We start from the raw sequence: 19,751 nt of genomic DNA, 5'->3' as shown, positions 1-19,751 counted from the left end.
CAGAGACCACAAAGTGAGCAAATGCTATTGGAAGAATGGCATCAAGAGACTCACAACACAGGGTTGCCACAAACCTTCAAACTGTAAAAAGCACACTATCTGCAAAGCACAACAAAATAAGATATGCGCATACTAACATACAGTAGGTACTTCCTGAGAGTGAAACTCCTGCCATTCCTTGAAAACGCTGTATACTTTAAAATACTTCTGGATCTTGTTCAAGCTCTTTCTATAGACTGGAATTCCCTTTCTTCTTCTTTCCACCCAGTGAAATCCATTTATCTTCTTCAAATCCAATTCAAATGCCCTATCCATTGAGGAACTCCTTATTCAGTCAGAAATTAGTAATTCCTTCCTCTGAGCTTCCAAGTTTGGACACAGGCACAACTATTACAGCACTTGACACCATCCAACTAGATTAAAGTAACTTTGTATGTGTCATCTCAGTAAATCATGGGCATCTGAAGGGATAGAAACTGACTTGTTCATTTTCATAATGTCCCATGAAACCTCATAGATTCTCTGAATATTTAGGCTTTCAACAGAGGTTTGTGGAATTAAAACCACTATCTGAAGAAGCAGATAAGCCTCTGGGATCATCTCAAAGGGAGACTTAGAGGCATGCTTATTTGCTGAAGAACCCACATATCTTTCTTGTCATAGGCAGACTCCTCAGCTTCCATCTGCCATTCAATCTTCATGCCCCACTGTGACTTCCCAATGTCTTTTTCCCTCTCTGTATCCTCTTTACAAAATTTTGATGTCCTAATTCTATGCTTCTTCTTTCATTTAAGGTGCCTCAAATCTGTTTGCAAAGCACATTTGGCAGTAAAGGTTTATTTCACTTTAGAAATCTAGTTAACATGGCTAAGCCCTCACTTTAGCTAGTAAACGGGTAGCAAATGGTGAAGTTCAAAGTGTTAGCTAGCTATTTGTGGACTCAGACTGAATTTTTAAAGATTCAAACAGAAATAACCAGACATTGTTTGCTTACTGATACAATGCAATCAAAAGCACACAGAACCACGGATGTAGTATTCCTACCCAGAAAACTGAACTTGAATCTAATCAATCCTCTAAACTAACTCTGATTAGAGAATACAAGAGACAAGAGATCAAATTAAATGACATCAGAAAGAAAAAACAAAATGGGGCAAATTCTACAAGACAATTGACCTAGTTTTTGTTTGAAGTCAATGGAAAAATGTGAAAAAAAAATAACACTGTACAAGAAGTTGGAATAAGTAAGTCGGAGAAAGACAAATACCATATGATTTCAACTCATATGTGGAATTTAAGAAACAAAACAAATGAACATAGGGGAAAGGGGGTGAAGATAGGGTGGCAAACCATAACAGACTCTTAAGGAGAGAGAACAAACTGAGGATTGATGGAGGGAGGTGGGTGGGGGATGGGGATTAAGGAGCACATTCATTGAGATGAATACTGGATGTTGCATGAAAGTGATGAATCACTAAATTCTACTCCTGAAACCAATATTACACTATATGTTAACTGACTAGAATTTAAATAAAAACTTTAAAAAATCAAAATAAACAAGAAGTTAGAAAGCAGAGTCAAAGAAAAAAGTAAAAATAGAGCTTCTAGATGGACCTGCTTATTGTGAAAGGAGTCTAAGAAGCTACAGAAAACAAAGAACATTTCTAGAACTTCTTGACTCAGAGACCCTGCTTTCCCAAGCTGTGGCCTCTATGAGAGCAAAGCGACATATGATCACTAAATTTTTCCAGACTCTGTCACTTATCTTTGATAGTTCTACCAAATTTTCTGTATTTTGGTTGGATTTTCTGCAAAATGGAGAGTACAATCATAGCTAGTGGAATAAGTGGAGAGTAAACTCTTCAGTGTAGCCAACAGATTGAATGAGGGTCCTCAAAATAGATGAGAACTCTATCATCACCCTTAGAGTAAATGAAGTAGTGATCTAATTTACTGCTAAGAAGCCAAGACCAGCTCTCCTGACTTGCCTCACTGTGATTGAGAAGTTTCAAAAAGAAACAAAAATAGTGGCTACAGAGGACTCCAAAAGAAATGTTCCCTGTTAACTGATAATCCTTTTTTTTAAAAAAAAAAAAAAAATGCAGTATCTGCCTTATTGCCAGCTTCCTGGGCACTACTGATGTTACAGTCTGCCACTTCCTTACTTAATTTTCTCAAGACCTACCTGGATGCCAATGCATACAACTACAGGAGAATGATCAAGCTCTTTCAAAAAGTGAGGGGAGGGAGGAACAGACATTGCTCTTTATTGCCCCAGGCTTTCAGTCTTCTGTCCTCAGATGATACTAGGAAAGAAGTTCAAGTATCTGTCCTGGGGTTTCAAGTGAAAAGTAAGCACAGAAAAAATAGATCAGCTAAAGTCACTGAGCAACATGAAACTATTTAAAACTGTTACTATTTTTAGGTGTGGCTGCCATGCATCTAAACATATGAGCACAGCAGTGTACAAGAAGTTGTGATGATGTAGAAAATGCAGTCATCTGGGTTTAGCCACTAGCAGGACCTGGGGTGGGCCACTTCTCTGAATCACAGCTAAAACGGAAGTCCTACGGCCTGGCCTGTCTCATGAAAATGAGGTAACGTGAGTGATGGCACATTGTAGACTCTAAAGCACTATCTAAATGTTAAGAATCACTACTACAAGGTTTGTTGCCTCCTGCATATTAAAATGGCAACCATGAAGGTACCTGGGTGGCTCGGTTGGTTAGGCATCTGCCTTTGGCTCAGGTCATGATCCCAGGGTCCTGGGATCAAGCCCCATGTTTCTCTTATCAGTCTGTTTCTCCCTCTCCCCCTGACACTCCCCCTGCTAGTGCTCTCTCTCTCTCTCTCAAATAAATAAAACCTTTTAAAAATAAATACATAAATAAATAAATGGCAATTGTAAAGTTACGTTAGGAAAAGAAAAGTATACTGACCATGTACTAGACAGAAAGTCAAATCCCTCCAAGTCTAGCTGCCAAAATTCTTAAATGTGGAATACATTCCTGGTGTATGGATTCAATCAGTTTGTCAACTATGATTACACTTAACAAATAATGTGTTGTGGTTTTCTCCTCTTAATTACGTAGGCTTCACACCCAACTCATGACCCTGAGATCAAGAGTCATATGCTCTACTGACTGAGCTAGCCAGGCACCCCACACTTAACAAGTAAAATAACACGTTGATGAGCAGAAGATACTTGCTGCCCTTTGGGGTCCCCATGGATTATTAATTCTCTGTAAGATAAAAGGTGCATCCTAATTTCCTCAATCAAATGAAAAATGTCAAACCCTAGAAGTATGCCAGCACTTACACTCAGTAATTAGGACCCAAATTTTTTTTTATTCTAATAGTAGCTGTTGCTAAGTGTTATCAAAGACCAAGTCAAAATTTATCCAGTAAATTTTAGGAAACCCTCTTTTTTCCTTTACTATAATAATAACATCACCTGGCTTCTATTACGCACCTATTGTTCTAATTTCCCACACATATAAACCCATTTGTATTGTATATATTAACTGCAAACAGTTTTCACATCTATTTTAATTAACTCGAAATAATTTTCTCTTTATCACCTTTTATTTTATTTTATGTATGTTTTTTGCCAGTTCTGACGATGACTGAGAGACATTATCATCTATTACCAAAATAGAATTCCACCCTAGTACAATGAAATGACATATTTAAATGAACTCTGAAGGACTATAAGTGTATCTCAAGTTCTCTATTAAAAAATTAAAACAATAATTCATTCCTATGTAGTATGTAAATTAGTTCATTGATAAATAATACATAATTTTTTAATCCAAATTTCCAAAGTAGAAAAGTTTAAAAAATGGTTCTTTCTTTATATAAATAGACAAAAATACACTCAACTTCTAATGGTTCATATTAGTTATAGTTTCTTTTCCAGAAAGTTAAAAATCTATAAGGAATTCTCTATAGCTTAAATTCCAAAAAGATAAATCATTTCCATCAGATTTAATTTTCTAATACATATCTCTACTGAGATTAGTCAGAGATTCAGAGTAATTAAAAAGAAATGGGCAAATGTAGATGATTTAAAATATCCACCAAAGCCAAGAAGTGAATTCTACAGCAAATGAAAAGCAAATAAAAAGCATCTCATTTCAAGGTGCAAACTTGTAAAGTTTTGATCAGTGCATTCAAGGACTCATACTATACCTGCAAGCTTATGACAGTCCCCTACTCACTGCTCCCCTGGCTTCAGACTGTCACAGGCAAGCAAGAGGGCAGAAATAGGCTGCAGCTCCCCCTTCCCTACACAAGGGCTGCTATAAATAGGGAGCTGTGGATCTTTCTCCAAAAGCTAAGCAGCCATTAAGAAAGACACAAAACACTTGGTAAACAGTGTGCTTTGCAGGTTTAAATTGCTTCAATACTTTCTATGAAATAGGCACAGTTATTCTGTATTTCACAATAAGGAAGCTGAGGCTTACATGGGTCAAATACTTTACTGAAGTTTACACCATAAGGGGCAAAGAGCAAAATCAAATTGAAGTCTGATTCCAGAGGCCACTTTCTTAACCACTTAACATTATATTAACACTTAACACTACATTGCCTGAATGTGACAAGCTCCAACATAGAAAAGTATAATTTGGGTATCAACTGCATAATTTGGGTTATTTATGTATCTTATTTTAGAGAATAGTGTATGTCATGCTATAGAGTATTACCCATCTTGAGATAATTACTCAAAAAATATAAATCTCTGAAAATCTGTTGGTTCTTATCTTTATTTTTTTTAATTTTTATTTATTTATGATAGTCACAGAGAGAGAGAGAGAGAGAGAGAGAGGCAGAGACACAGGCAGAGGGAGAAGCAGGCTCCAGGCACTGGGAGCCCGACGTGGGATTCGATCCAGGGTCTCCAGGATCGCGCCCTGGGCCAAAGGCAGGCGCCAAACCGCTGCGCCACCCAGGGATCCCAAATCTGTTGGTTTTGAAGTTGTGTATCTAGGTATATGTTTATCCCAAGCTTTGATTACTCTTATTTAGTATTAAATAAAAAAAAAACAAATAAACAAAATAAATAATAAAAAGTAAACAGAAATAATAATACATAAGTAAAATAAATAAGTACTTAGTAAATAAGTAGAAACGTAACTTATGTATTATTCAGTCATCATTTAAATTCATTAATATCCAGTTCTAACAATTCTAAACAGCTCTTTAAGAGTCTTGCTAAATATTTGTGCTGTTTTCCCCTATTTTTAAAAATATTATCTTAATTTAGTGATTTGAGTATCACACTGGAACTTAGGAAACCAAGTAACTTTGTTCAGTTTCATCACTAAATTCCTCCTAAAACATAAAGTAGTTCTGTTTAAATACCCTGAACACTGAGAGATGTCACTGGCAAAATAAGGGGTGGGTGTATGTGTGTGTTTATCTATTTTTAAGATGTTATTTATTTAAGAAAGAGCAAGAGAGACAGTGAGAGAACAGGAGCAGGGGTAGGGGTAGAGGGACAAGCAGACTCCCCACTGAGCAAAGAGCCTGACTCTTGATCCCGGGACTCTGAGATCATGACCTGGGCCAAAGTCAGATGCTTAACCGACTGAGAGCCACGCAGACATTCCATGTGTGTGTATTTAGAGTGAATTCCGAATCACATCATTTTCATTGTTAATTTAAGAACCAATGAGACAGATGCCTGGATGGCTCAACAATTGAACCTCTGCCTTTGGCTCAGGGTGTGATCCTGGGTCCGGGGATCAAATCCTGCATCAGGCTCCCTGTGAGGAACCTGCTTCTCCCTCTGCCTATGTCTCTATCTCTCTCTGTGGGTCTCTCATGAATAAAGAAATGAAATCTTTAAAAAAAAAAAAAAAAGGGAACTAACGTGACACAATTTCTAGGACAAAAATAAATCTACCTGGGTTTAGAGCCACCTTCAGCCCAGGGCCTGATCCTGGAGACCTGGGACCGAGTCCCATGTCGGGCTCCCTGCATGGAGCCTGCTTCTCCCTCTGCCTGTGTCTCTGCCTCTCTCTCTCTCTCTCTGTCTCTAATGAATAAATAAATAAAATCTTTAAAAAATAAATAAATCTGCCCAAGTAATTGTCCACTTTTTAAAAAGTACTTATTTACATACTTTACTATCTCCATAGCTGATTCATCATGTACTTGAAGTTTTCCTTAAGTTCTAAACTTCCTGGTCTGTCCCTTGTACCAGCATGATGCAAATTCCAGGGTATCTGTGCTGGCCATCAAATACAGAAAAGAAATCTCAGTCCTGGTGATAGCTGCAATCCTGAGTCCATCTTTAGTTCTTGTTAACAGTGCCCTCCAGAAAATGAAAATGATGACATTGGTCAACCATGGCCTACCTACTTAAATGACCTTAGCTGGTCACATCAGTGATGAGTTTCTCTATAAACCCTTTAGATTTAGAATTCCAGAATTGGAAAAAATCATAGGAATCATCTCTATATACCAACCTGCTCATATTATAAAAGAAAACTGAGAGGAGTATAATTTGCCTAAGGTCACTCCACTTATAAATTTGATTTTTATGCTAAGATTGGTGGAGTAGTATAAGAACTAAGATGAGGCAAAAATTATCAGCTCTAGAGACGATCAAATTTGGAAAATCCTATATTATTAAGAGGATCAATGGGTGGATTTTAATTCTGGCTCCATCAGTCTCTAACCTTGGGCAATTCACTTGAACTCATGAATCTCAGTTTTCTGTTCTATAAGATAGCCAATCAATTATTCTTGAAATCTCTTTAAATAAATGAGGAAGGTAAAAATGTTGACTTATGATTATTCAATACATAAGAAAACTTAAGAGTAAACACCAAATTTGATACATGAATTAGAATATAAGAGCTAGGGATGCCTGGGTGGCTCAGCAGTTGGGCGTCTGCCTTTGGCTCAGGGTATGATCCCAGGATCTGGGGTCAAGTCCTGCATCAGGCTCCCTGCAAGGAGCCTGCTTCTCCCTCTACCTGTGTCTCTGCCTCTCTCTGTGTGTCTCTCGTGAATAAATAAATAAATCTTTAAAAAAAAAAAAAGAAGAGCTAACATTTATTGATTACTTACCATGTTTCAGATAGGGACCTAGGTGTTCTATATGTGGTTTTTTTTTTTAATCCTCATAACTTTGAACAGATTCTATTACCACACTGATGCTGCATGTGAAGAATTGAGATGTAGAGAATTTAAGTAACTCACCCAAGGTATCACCTATTAAGTGGAGCAGAAAGGATTTAAACTCAAGTTGTCTAACTCCAAAGCAATGCTTGGAAACTGCACTGCCCCTTGGATAACTCATTTTGCTGTCATATTTCTTAACTAGTCACTTTTCTGGACTTTTTTTTTCTGAGAACAAACGTGCTTCTCCATGACTCCTGATAAAATCCAATTCCTAGCTCTGTGGGCAGCCATTCACTCTATTTCCGTTCCCACTGGCATCTGTAAATTAGCCTCTGGTAATTATCTGTGTAGGAAGCAGCAGGCAGTGTACAGAACAATGTAACTGCTGGTCAGATTCCAACATGGGAATTTAGCATTCTTGAGTCATAAATCAACCAACCGTAGCCCAACTCGAGAACGTATTTGCTCAAGCTATAAAAATAAGCTTGACTGCAGAGCTGTAGGCAAATACACCTTCATGGACCTGAAACAGTAAATCCTCAATCTGTGAGAAAGAACAGGTGTTCACACCTTGCCCTCCAAGACAATTGGTTCCCACTGTGTTCGACCAGATGGTGAGTACAATTTGGGGGCATCTGTCCTCCCTTGAGAATGTTCTGTCTTCAGTTCCAGAAGTCATATACAGGCACCAGAAACGTAGCCCTAGTAATCACTTTAATTCAAAAGTTAAGACTCAGACTCAGTAGCAGAAAAATAACCTTCTAAGAGGCCTAAGATGTCACAGTGCTGCGTTTCATTACATCTTGATGCCATGAAAGACTCACTGTATTTTCTTTACAGTATTTCCTCTTTAGGGAAGCTGGAGCAATCTGGGAGAAATAAAACTGGAACAACCCAAGAGAATAGGTAATCTTGGGCTGAAAGGAGGGGTTGGCAAACTATCATCTGTTGACCATATCCCTGCCATCTGTTTTTGTAAATAAAGTTTTACTGGAACTCAGCCACTTCCATCTGTTTACATATTGTCTGCGGCTGCTTTCATGCCACCACTGCAGACTAGTTTCAGCAGAGGCCATAGGACATGTAAAAACTAAAATATGTGTTATCTGGCCCTTCATAGAAAAAGTTTGCTGACCGCTGGCTGACGGCATGGGAATTGGAAATCTTAATGTACTTATATTTTGGGAACTTTCTTATAATAATATATGTATATAAATGAAAAAGCAGAAATGTTCTAATCCTGTTACCTATTTTATCTCACTTACAGAACTGCAGCCTAGCAATCCAGAAGCAATCCCTTTAACATCAGTTCCATTAGAGGAGGATTACTGTGCTCTTTCCATAATACTTGACCATCAAAATATATTGACCATACCCACCTTTTGCTTCAACGTGGATGGAACTGGAGGGTATTATGCTGAGTGAAGTAAGTCAGTCGGAGAAGGACAAACATTATATGTTCTCATTCATTTGGGGAATATAAATAATAGTGAAAGGGAATATAAGAGAAGGGAGAAGAAATGTGTGGGAAATATCAGAAAGGGAGACAGAACGTAAAGACTGCTAACTCTGGGAAACGAACTAGGGGTGGTAGAAGGGGAGGAGGGCGGGGGGTGGGAGTGAATGGGTGACGGGCACTGGGGGTTATTCTGTATGTTAGTAAATTGAACACCAATAAAAAATAAATTAAAAAAAAAAGATGAGGATGTTTTAGTGTAATAAATTTGAGATGTCTAAGTGAAAATAAACCATTGTATAAATAAAAAAAAAATATATTGACCATCAAAATGGCTCAGTACTCTTGATAGACGTATCTCCTGATAAGTTGTACTTATTGAAAAAGATAGGAAAGAAAAGAAACGTGCCAAGCACAATAAACACATTTGAGGGCACTCATGACATACTTTATTTCATAGCTATTCCTAGGTCTAGACATATTATTCTCTTACAAAGTATGTCAAAATAGAAGACCATGTAAATCCAGTCTCCTTTGGAGCCTAAGATCAAGCCCTAAAAGCAAGGAACAGCAACCATGATTGATCATTTGGTCTAAGTAGAGATAAAAGATAGCTTCAAAGAAATAGCACTTAACAGTGATGCCTGTGTGGCTCAGTGGTTGAGCATCTGCCTTCAGTTCAGTGCATGATCCCAGAGTCCTGGGATCGAGTCCCACATTGGGCTCTCCACAGGAAGCCTGTTTCTCCCTCTGCCTATGTCTCTGCCTCTATGTGTGTCTCTCATGAATAAATAAATAATCTTAAAAATTAAAAAAAGGAATAGAACTTAACAAATCTGATTCACAGAGATAGCATGCGACATAAGTAAATCCTGAGAGAAATGGCTATAATTTTTTACTGAGGATCTAGTCTTCCTTTGGACTCCCATATTTCAAAGTACCTCTCTCTTTTATTCATGAATGATCTTGGAATTCCGCTAAATACCAACATAAATTAGAGTGATAGATCACTAAGGAAAAACCTAATTAATATTCCAACTTCAAAACAGTAGACTCTTGAAATTCTAAAACTTAAAAGTTTACTGAAGCACAAATTTGTATTGCACGCTTTGTAAAACTGGTGAACTGAAATGAGTCATTTAAGTAATGAGTGAGCACAGCTGACAGCCCAGCTCCCACATCTCAAAATAACTTTAATAGTTCTCTGTTCACCTTCTAGATGAAGCAGCATTCATAAAGTGATTATAAAAATGGTACCCCAAGGAAAACTACCTGCTAGGGCTCATGATAGAAGGGGGAAAAAAGCAAAGAAAGTTTAAAAAATGATAGTTCTAAAGCCACAAAATAGAAGGCTTATGAGTATGTGCTATATAGTGATGGCTGTGAATGTAAGTTTTTCAAGGTTCTACTAGCTACAATCCATGCTTATGTCAAGGGAGTAAGCAGTAAAGAATGGGTATAAAGACAAAAAGCAATTTAATGATGGTACTGTATATGCTGGGGCTTGCAGCATATCAGGTATATCAGGTTCAAAATATCAAAAATCTGAGCAGTGGGTTTTGGATGCCTTCACGGTAAAGGAGAACATATACATGATTATCTGTTAGATCCTTTAGGGGAAATTAAGTGCACAGACTAGAGGCAAGTGCAATCTCTAAACACCGTGTGTCAACATAGGGTGAAATTTGAAAGGATTCAGCACAATTTAACGGTGAACAAGAACAGAAAAAATAGCATGAGCGCTATATGGAGATAGATCAAATGAAGAGCAAATAACTGAATGTTATTGACTAAGAATCCAGCAGGAAACTTTAAGCAACTACTTCGCATTCTCAAGAAAATATTTTTAATTTCCACTCTAAAATAAGAGTATTGCTATACAGAGAGAGCAGGTCAGAATAAGAAATTTAAAATGTGATGAAATGTAACAGGATGAGATGATGATATGGATCAATGTGGAGTTAGGGTTCCACTCCTGGGAATCCACTGTGATGTTATCTGCTCATTGGTTTTCATTATTTTTATTTATTTTTATTACTGATATTTTCAAGTCTTTTAATGAAAGCATGTATGCATTTGGGAGACACATACCAACTACTGGGCCATAAAGTATGTGCATATTCAATGTTAGTAGATACTGCCAAACAATTTCTAAAAGGCCATACCAATTGACAATCCCATCAGAAGTATATGACAATTCAAATTGTCCCACATTTTTGACAACACTTGACTTTTAGACTTTTCCAATTTAGTCATTCTGATATGTATGTGTATCACATTTTTATTTTTTTTTAATTTTTTATTTATTTATGATAGTCACACAGAGAGAGAGAGAGAGAGGCAGAGACACAGGCAGAGGGAGAAGCAGGCTCCATGCACTGGGAGCCCGATGTGGGATTCGATCCTGGGTCTCCAGGATCGCGCCCTGGGCCAAAGGCAGGCGCTAAACCGCTGCGCCACCCAGGGATCCTCACATTTTTATTTTAATTTGCATTTCTCTGATGGCTAGTGAATTTGACAATGTTTCATGTATTTCTTACAATTTAGACATGTTCTATTGGATTTACATCTTTTACACATATTCTATTGGTTACCTTGCCTTTTTCTTATTACATTGTAAATATTCTTATTATGGACACAAGTCCCATTTGAGGCTTTCCTTTACACTTTCTTTTTTAAGATTTTATTTATTTATTCATGAGAGACACAGAGAGAGAGGCAGAGACACAGGCAGAGAGAGAAGCAGGCTCCATGCAGGGAACCTGATACAGGACTCGTTCCCCTCCAGGATCATGCCCTGGGCCGAAGGCAGGCTCTAAACCACTGAGCCACCCAGGCATCCCATCCCTTTCACTTTCTTAATCCTTCTTTTGAACTCTTTAATTTTAATATGGTCAATTATCAATTTTTCCTTTATGGTTGGCCCCTTTTGTACACTATCTTGTGTACCATCAAGAAATCTGTCCTGAGGGGATCCCTGGGTGGCTCAGCAGTTTACCGCCTGCCTTTGGCCCAGGGCACAATCCTGGAGGCCCAGGATCGAGTCCCACGTGGGGCTCCTGGCATGGAGCCTGCTTCTCCCTCTGCCTGTGTCTCTGCCTCTCTCTCTCTGTCTATCATAAGTAAATTTTTTTTAAAAAAGAAAGAAAGAAAGAAAGAAAGAAAGAAAGAAAGAAAGAAAGAAAGAAAGAAAGAAAGAAAGAAAGAAAGAAAGAAATCTGTCCTGGGCTGCCTTGGGTAGCTCAGTTGGTTAAGTGCCTGCCTTCGACTCACTTCATGATCCTGGGGTCCTGGGATGGAGCCCCACGTCAGACTCCCTGTCTGCTTCTCCCTCTTTCTCTGACCCTCCTCCCACTAATGCTCTCCCTTGCTCTCTCCCAAATGAATAAATTACAAAAAAAAAAAAAAAATTACAAAAAAAAAAAAACTTTAAGAAATCTGTCCTAGACCTCCTCCACTCAGATTATAAAAATTCAATTTTTTTCTAAGAGATTTATTGTTTTACCTTTCATATCATGATCTATGGATTCATCTAGAATTCATTTTTGTGCATATTAGATAAGAGTCAAGATCCATTTTTCCATATTGATATCCAAATGAACCAACATTATTTATTGGGACTGCAATGGAGAATCTTTAACCATCAAATGGTCACCTATGTACGTGTCATAATTGACAGCTTTATGATGTTAAGTCTTCCTATCCATTGGTTCTGACCTAAGGCTAGTCCATACAGACCCAGAGCATACTTGGTGCAATATGTAGATCATGGTGGGAGTTTATGGAAGCCATGTGGCAAACAGAGTTATGACTTAAGTCCCCACAAGGTCAGTCCAATTGAATGTTGGATCTATTCCAGAGACATTTTTCTAGTTTTTAGGTATATGGTTGGAATAGATCTACTCAACCAACTGACAGAACACCCACATTGGTGCTTCCTGACCCATTCAGTAAGAATTATTATGCTAAAAAAGGCCAAGTGGAAGCCCCTGGATCCCCCTGTTCCTACCAAAATAATAGACCAAAAGTAATACTCTCTATATATATCCTTATGAAAAATTTTGAGTTCAATGCTACCATGAATAACTTAAAGATACAGGATTGGTGATTTCTATTATAGAACTATTTGACTCGCCACCTCCTCTGTGCCAGAAGAATTGGATCTTGAAAGACAGCATTGAATCATTGCTAACTAAAACAGGTGATGACTTTAACTGGAAATATTCCAGAGGAATTCTTATCATTGTGATAGATCAACAAAGCCCCTTTTACTTAATTTTCAAAACTGACACAGTGCTATTTCACCTCTAACTGTTTCATTATCCCATATAATATGGAGCAGTAAGTAGCAGGTACCCAGATACATGCATGCCAGCAAATGAGAAAAAAAATCCAATTCAGGGCCTAAGTTCCTAGGAGTCTAGTGGTCTGAGCCATACTAGGACATCTCCTTTAATATGCAAGACAAGTTGCTGCACATTAATCTCACCAACATAGCACTCATCAATATTTGTGGCCCACTTGTATTTTATGGACAATATATACCATATTTGGATAGGCTACATTGGTCTGTTTCTTGAGTCAAAAATGAGTGGGCTCAGAGCAAGAGAAGGCTTTGTAGCTGTCCAGTTGCATAGCAAGTGAACTTTGACCCAGCAAATTCAATTATTTTCAAATTTGCATAGTCAACCAGGACAATGTATAAAAATTGTAGCAAACTTCAGTAGAAAAATCACAGCAAAATCCTGCAGGATGTTAGCAAGTGAGTATTCTTTTGATTAAAACTTTTGAGTGGCTACTAGACCTTGGCAGAGAACCAGTGCTTGACCATGGGACAGCAAATGAATGTGCAACTAGAGTGACCCATCCTGGATTAAGCCATAAAGACTAGAGTACCCAGCAGAACTCTATAATAAAATGGAAGAGTAATAAATGGGATTGAATTTAAATAGATGTTAAGGCATAAAACGTATGAGTTTGCTTTCCATTCCTAGTGTACTTATTCATACTGTTCTTCCATGTTGCCACTAAGACATCTTTTTGACTTCATAAGAGGTCCCTCTATTAAGTTGACAAAGAAAAAAAATATTTTTCCTGATTTACAGATAGCTCTGGATTATATGAATAAATCAAAACTTCCAAGAACATGTTGTTGCCATCTTTGTCAGGATGGGAAAATGGCCTGAGGTATGAAACTTTTCCCAATTCATGGGTAATAGTGGATTTGTTTGGCCAGATGGTAAGGGACTTGTAAGCACCTAGATGGGAAAAACTGATGTGAAAGGAGGTTTGGAGAGAAGTCTGTGAGAAGTCTGTGGACACAGGGTGTGGGTTATTTGTATCCCATTAAAATGATAATCAAAAGGTGCTTTCTGGGCAGCCCCGGTGGCGCAGCGGTTTAGCGCCACCTGCAGCCCGGGGTGTGATCCTGGAGACCTGGGATCGAGTCCCACATCGGGCTTCCTGCATGGAGCCTGCTTCTCCCTCTGCCTGTGTCTCTGCCTCTCTCTTCACTCTCTCTCTGAATGAATAAATAAATATTTAAAAAAAAAAAAGGTGCTTTCTGTGAAGGAGTCTCTCAAGGCAGAAGCCTAATAAAAATAGTTTCTATGAAAAGCTCAGTAAGGAAAACAAAGTTTAAAAAGGATAAAATTAAAGAAAATTGAATATAAATATTTAAAACAAACTTTGAGGGAGAACATGATATCAGTATAAGAAAGACAAAAGTATATAACATAATATATATATATAAGACAAAACTATATATGCTCATTTTTTCTCATTTCTGCTCATTTCCCCTTTAATCCCTTTCACTATTTTTTATAGAGGGTGAGAGAACATGAGAGACTCCTAACTCTGGGAAACGAACAAGGGGTAGTGGAAGGGGAGGTGGGTGAGGGGACGGGGTGACTAGGTGATGGGCACAGAGAGGAGCACTTGACGGGATGAACGTTGGGTGTTATATGTTGGCAAATCGAACTCCAATAAAAAATATACAAAAAAACTACATATGCTACATATATAATATATATAAGTACAACTATATATGTAGTATATATTTAGTTATTTGTTGTCCATTAAACCAGACCCTCTCCATTTCAAATTCTCTGGAGATTAAATCCAGCTTTTCAGGTGGGGCACAGGAAGGGGACCTGGGGAGGCAGTCAGACTTTATGACATAGAAAATTCAGGTAACCTTCCCACTCCATTTTCAGCCCCATGACTCAACCTCATTCTCCATGTATCTGTAGCTATTAAATCCTGAATAGGTCTAAATTCTCATCAGCAGCACTTGGTTTCCATCTTTTTCTGTTCTTCCAATCTTTCAAAAGTGTATTGGCATCTCCCATCATTTTTGCCTCTTCTCCCATTTTCTAAAATAATCTTATGGTTCTACTTACTTAATATTATCAGTTTAGTGGGAATTGGGAAGGGCAGAAAGATAGAGTCATATCTTTAATCCTTTATCATTTAATAGCACTCCTTACCTTTTTGATCATTTCCTTCTACCAAAGGCATATTTTCCTCTATGTAGTTCTTTCTCAGCTACCATATTCCTGTTTGTTCCCCTTCTAGCCCATGGAGCCAACTCTCCACCTCTCCATTCTTCCCTCATCCCATCACTGTTGGTCTCCTATTAAGATTTTTCTGTAGGAAACATCTTGCACATCATATTCAGGAGAAGAATAGATCAGACAAAGGAAAGTTGAATGTATTTTGAATTTGGTGGTGGTTTTCTAAGAAATATCTGATTCCTTTCTTTTACAGGCGGCTGCTCCTCAAAGTCCTAGGGAGAAAGTCTGCTTTGGTTGCCATCCCATCCCTTCTACAGGGCTCTAGGTCACAATTAGGTCCACTCAGCCTATCATTCCTGGGATATTGAAGTCTCCATGGTAACCATATCCAAGGATTCTTACTTCTTCTCCTGCAAACTTTTCTGTAATTCTTTCTGAAATTTCTTGTTTCTTTGGGACTTACACTAATCACATCATATATTAAACTTGAATTTCTAAAAGGTTCTTTGCACATGTATACTACACAGTACTATATAGGTACATATGTATACATATACATATCCTATATTCACTACCCAATTGTTCTCATCTAGTTTATGCCTTTAAAACAATATCTATGCTGCTGATTCTCTGCTCTACATTTCCACTTGATTGTTTAATAGGTGTCTCAACATAACCCAAACCAAAGCTTCCAATCCCAGCACACTTCCTCCAACCTGTTCCTCTCATAATCTTCCCATCGAGTAAATTAGCCAGCAAGGTTATCATTCAGATTTGAAGGAGAGATAAAGAGTTTCCCAGACAAAAAAAAAGATAAACAATTTTATCACCACTACAACAGGCTTACAACAAATGTTAAAGAGACTTAAGTAGAAAAGAAATAGCCATAACTAGACATAATAAAAATACAAATAAAAAGATGTAAAATATGACAGCATACACATGGAATGTGGAGAGGGGAGTAAAAAGGGAAGAGATGGAGAAGAGAAAAAGAATCCTTTTTCTTTTTTTTCCAGAATGTATTTGAACATAAATGACCATCAAATTAATATTGACTGCTCTTTACTTAGGATGCTATATATCATGGTAACCACACATCCAAAACCTATGATAGATACACCAAAAAAAAAGACAAAGAAAGCCCAACAAAATACTATAGATGCCCATCAATCTCAAAGAAAAAGAGCAAGAAGAACTACAAAAACAACCAGAAAACAAATTTTTTTAAATGGTGAAATCTACACACCTGCCAATAGGTACTTTAAATGTAAATGATCAAAATACTCCAATCAAAAAGACAGACTGCTGGAATGGATTAAACACACACACACACACACACACACACACACACACACACAAGATCCATCTATATACTGCCTACAAGAGACTGACCTGAGACCTAAAGACACATAGAGACTGAAAGTGAAGGAATGGAAAAACATTCACCATGCAAATGGAAGTGAAAAAAAGCCAGGGTAGTAGTGCTTATATCATACAAAATAGACTTTAAAACAAAAGACTGCAATAAGAGACAAAGAAAGGCATTACATAATGATAAGAGCATCAATGAAACAAGAGGTTTTAACAACTGTAAATATCTACATACCCAACACTGGAGCATCTAAATACATAAAGCAAATATTAATGGAAATAAAGAAAGAAATTGATGGTATATAATAATAGGAAACTTTACATTGTGTTAACCATTTCACAATACATATTTGTATATCAAATCATTACATTGTACACCTTTAATTTACAGAATTTTATATGTCAATTATATCTCAATATATCTTTTAAAAATTATAAGAAAAAAAAAGTAGGAAACCTTAACATTCCACTTACATCAATGGATAGGATCATCCACACAGAAAATCAATAAGGAAACAATGTCTTTGAATGCCACATTGGACAAGATGGACAAAACAGATATATACAGAACATTCTACCCAAAAACTAACAGAATACACATTCTTTTCAAGGGCACATGTAACATTATTCAGAAAAGATCACATATCAGGCCATAAAACAAGCCTCAATATATTTAAGAAGACTGAAATCATACCATGCATCTTTTCTGACCATAATAGTATGAACTAGAAATATATCACAGGAAATAAAAACTGGAAAAAACACAAACACATGGAAATTAAATGGCATGATACTAAACATCTAATGGGTCAATGAAGCAATCAAATAAGAAATCAAAAAATACATAGAGACAAATGAAAATGAAAAACAAGGGTCCAAAATCTTAGATTTAGATTTAGAACTGTAGTTCTAAGAGGAAAGTGTATAGCAATACAGGCCTACCTCAGAAAATAAGAAGCTCAAATAAACAGTCTCACCTTATGCCTACAGGAACTAGAAAAAGAACAAAGGGAAAAGTGAGTAGAAGAAAGAAATAATAAAATCAGAGCAGAAAGAAATGACATAGGGATTAAAAAATAGAAAAAAAAACAAAAGCTATTTCTTTGAAAAGATAAAATGGACAAACTTTTGACCAGGATAATGGCATATTATTATTACTATATATGCCAACACACTGGACAACTTAGAAAAAATGGATAATTCTTAGAAACATACAATCTTCCAAAATTGAACCAGGAAGAAACAGAAAATCTGCATAGACCAATTACAAGTAACAAAATTGAACCAGTAATCAAAAAACAACCAAAAAATAAAAGTCCAGGACCAGATGGATTCACAAGTGAATTCTACCAGACATTTAAGAGTTAATAGTCCTACCTATTCTCTTCAAACTTTCAAAACAAATAGAAGGAAAGTTTCCAAATACATAGTATAAGACCAGCATTACCATGATACCAATACTAGACAAAAATATCACAAAAAGCTACAAGCCAATATCCCTGATGAACACAGATATGGAAATCCTCAAAAAATATTAGCAAATTCTGTACAAATAATACATCAAAAAGATCATTCACCACAATCAAATGGGATTGATTCCTGGGATGTAGGGATGGTTCAAGATTCACAAATCAATCAACATCATATACCACATCAATAAAACAAAGGATAAAACTCATATGATCATCTCAATAAATGAAAAAAAAAAAAGCACTTGACAAGATTCAACATCCATTCTTGATAAAAAAAAGAAAAAGAAAAAGAAAAACTCTCAACAAAATTGGGTTAGAGGGAACATACCTCAACATAATAAAGGACATATATGAAAAACCCACAGGTAACATCATTCTCAATGGGGAAAAACTGAGAGCTGTCCCTCTAAGGTTAGGAACAAGATAAGGATGTCCACTCTCATCACTTTTATCCAACACAGAACTAGAAGTGTTATCCACAGCATTCAGACAAGAAAAAGAAATACAAGGTAACCATATTGTAAAAAAAAAAAAAAAAGTTAAACTGTAACTATTCAGAAATGACATTTTACTATACATGGAAAGTCATAAAGATTCCACAAAAAATTACTAGAAGTAATTTTAAAAGTCAGTAAGTTGCAAGATACAAAATTAATACCCAGAAATAGGTAGCATTTCTATGCTCTAACGAGGAAGTCTCAGAGAAATTTTTAAAACACCATGTACAATTGCACCAAAAAGGCTCAAATATCTAGACATGATATGAAGACCTGTACTCTGAAAACTATAAAACACTGAGGAAACAAATAATCAGAGAGGGAGACAAATCATGAGAGACTTAACCATAGGAAACAAACTGAGGGCTGCTGGAGGGGAGATGTGTGGGTGGATAGAGTAATTGCGTGATGGGCATTAAAGAGGGCACATGATATGATAAGCACTGGGTGTTACATGCAACTGATGAGTTATTGAACACTATGTCTAAAACTAATGATGGATAATTGAATTTAAATTTTAAAATAATAAAAAATTAAAAAGAAAAAAATAGAAATTGAAGACGACACAAACAAATGGGAAGATAGTCCATGTTCATGCATTGGAAGAATTAATATTGTCAAAATGTCCAATTACCCAAAGAAATCTATAGATTCAATGCAATCTCTATCAAAATAGCAACAGCATTTTTTGCAAAACCAGAAGAAATAGAACTAAAAGAACTAAAGAAGTAAAATTTGTATGGAACCACAGAAGACTACCCAAATAGCCAAAATCCTGAGAAAGAACAAAGCTGGCGATATCACACACAATTCCAGGTTTCAACATATACTACAAAACTGTAGTAATCAAAATAGTATGGTACTCGTACAAAAATACACACATAGATCAATAGAACAGGATAAAGACCTCAGAAATAAATCAACATTTATATGGTCAATCTATGACAAAAGAAGCAAGAATATACAATGGGGAAAAGTCTCTTCGGTAAATGGTGCTAGGAAAACTGGACAGCTTTATATAAAAGAATGAAACTGGACTACTTTCTAACACTTTACATACATATACTCAAAATGGATTAAAGACTTAAACATGAGACCTGAAACCATAAAAATCCTAGAAGAGAACATAGGCAGTTATTTCTCTTACATCAACCATAGCAACATTTTTTCTAGATACAACTCCTAAGGCAAGAGAAACAAAAGTAAAAATAAACTATAAAGACTACATCAAAATAAAAATATTTTTATACAGCAAAGGAAGTCATCAAAAAAACTAAAAGACAAACTGCTGAATGGGAGAAGATAT

The 19,751-nt window shown here is 36.6% G+C and overlaps 2 long non-coding RNA genes across 17 annotated transcripts in view; one reads left to right on the top strand and one right to left on the bottom strand.

Annotated features, from left to right (window-relative positions):
- LOC144284490 (uncharacterized) overlaps nt 1-15,441 on the bottom strand; it is a 127,818-nt gene extending 112,377 nt beyond the window's left edge. For 10 of the 16 annotated variants that reach the window (XR_013352895.1, XR_013352908.1, XR_013352890.1 and 7 more), the window contains exons 1-2: nt 15,079-15,441; nt 2,186-2,332 (exon numbers count right to left, since the gene is read on the bottom strand). This is a non-coding gene — a long non-coding RNA (uncharacterized LOC144284490). The remainder of the gene's footprint in view (nt 1-2,185; nt 2,333-15,078) is intronic. The other 6 variants (XR_013352891.1, XR_013352906.1, XR_013352892.1 and 3 more) reach the window with 2 other exon arrangements.
- Nucleotides 12,331-15,597, top strand: LOC144284492 (uncharacterized). The gene is made up of 4 exons (XR_013352909.1): nt 12,331-12,417; nt 12,711-12,791; nt 13,696-13,777; nt 15,359-15,597. It is a non-coding gene; the product is annotated as an uncharacterized LOC144284492 (long non-coding RNA).
- The last annotated feature ends 4,154 nt before the right edge of the window (nt 15,598-19,751 follow it).

This window comes from Canis aureus, chromosome 15, assembly GCF_053574225.1.
Source record: "Canis aureus isolate CA01 chromosome 15, VMU_Caureus_v.1.0, whole genome shotgun sequence".
Lineage (NCBI taxonomy): Eukaryota > Metazoa > Chordata > Mammalia > Carnivora > Canidae > Canis > Canis aureus.
This window is presented reverse-complemented; position numbering and strand designations above follow the sequence as displayed.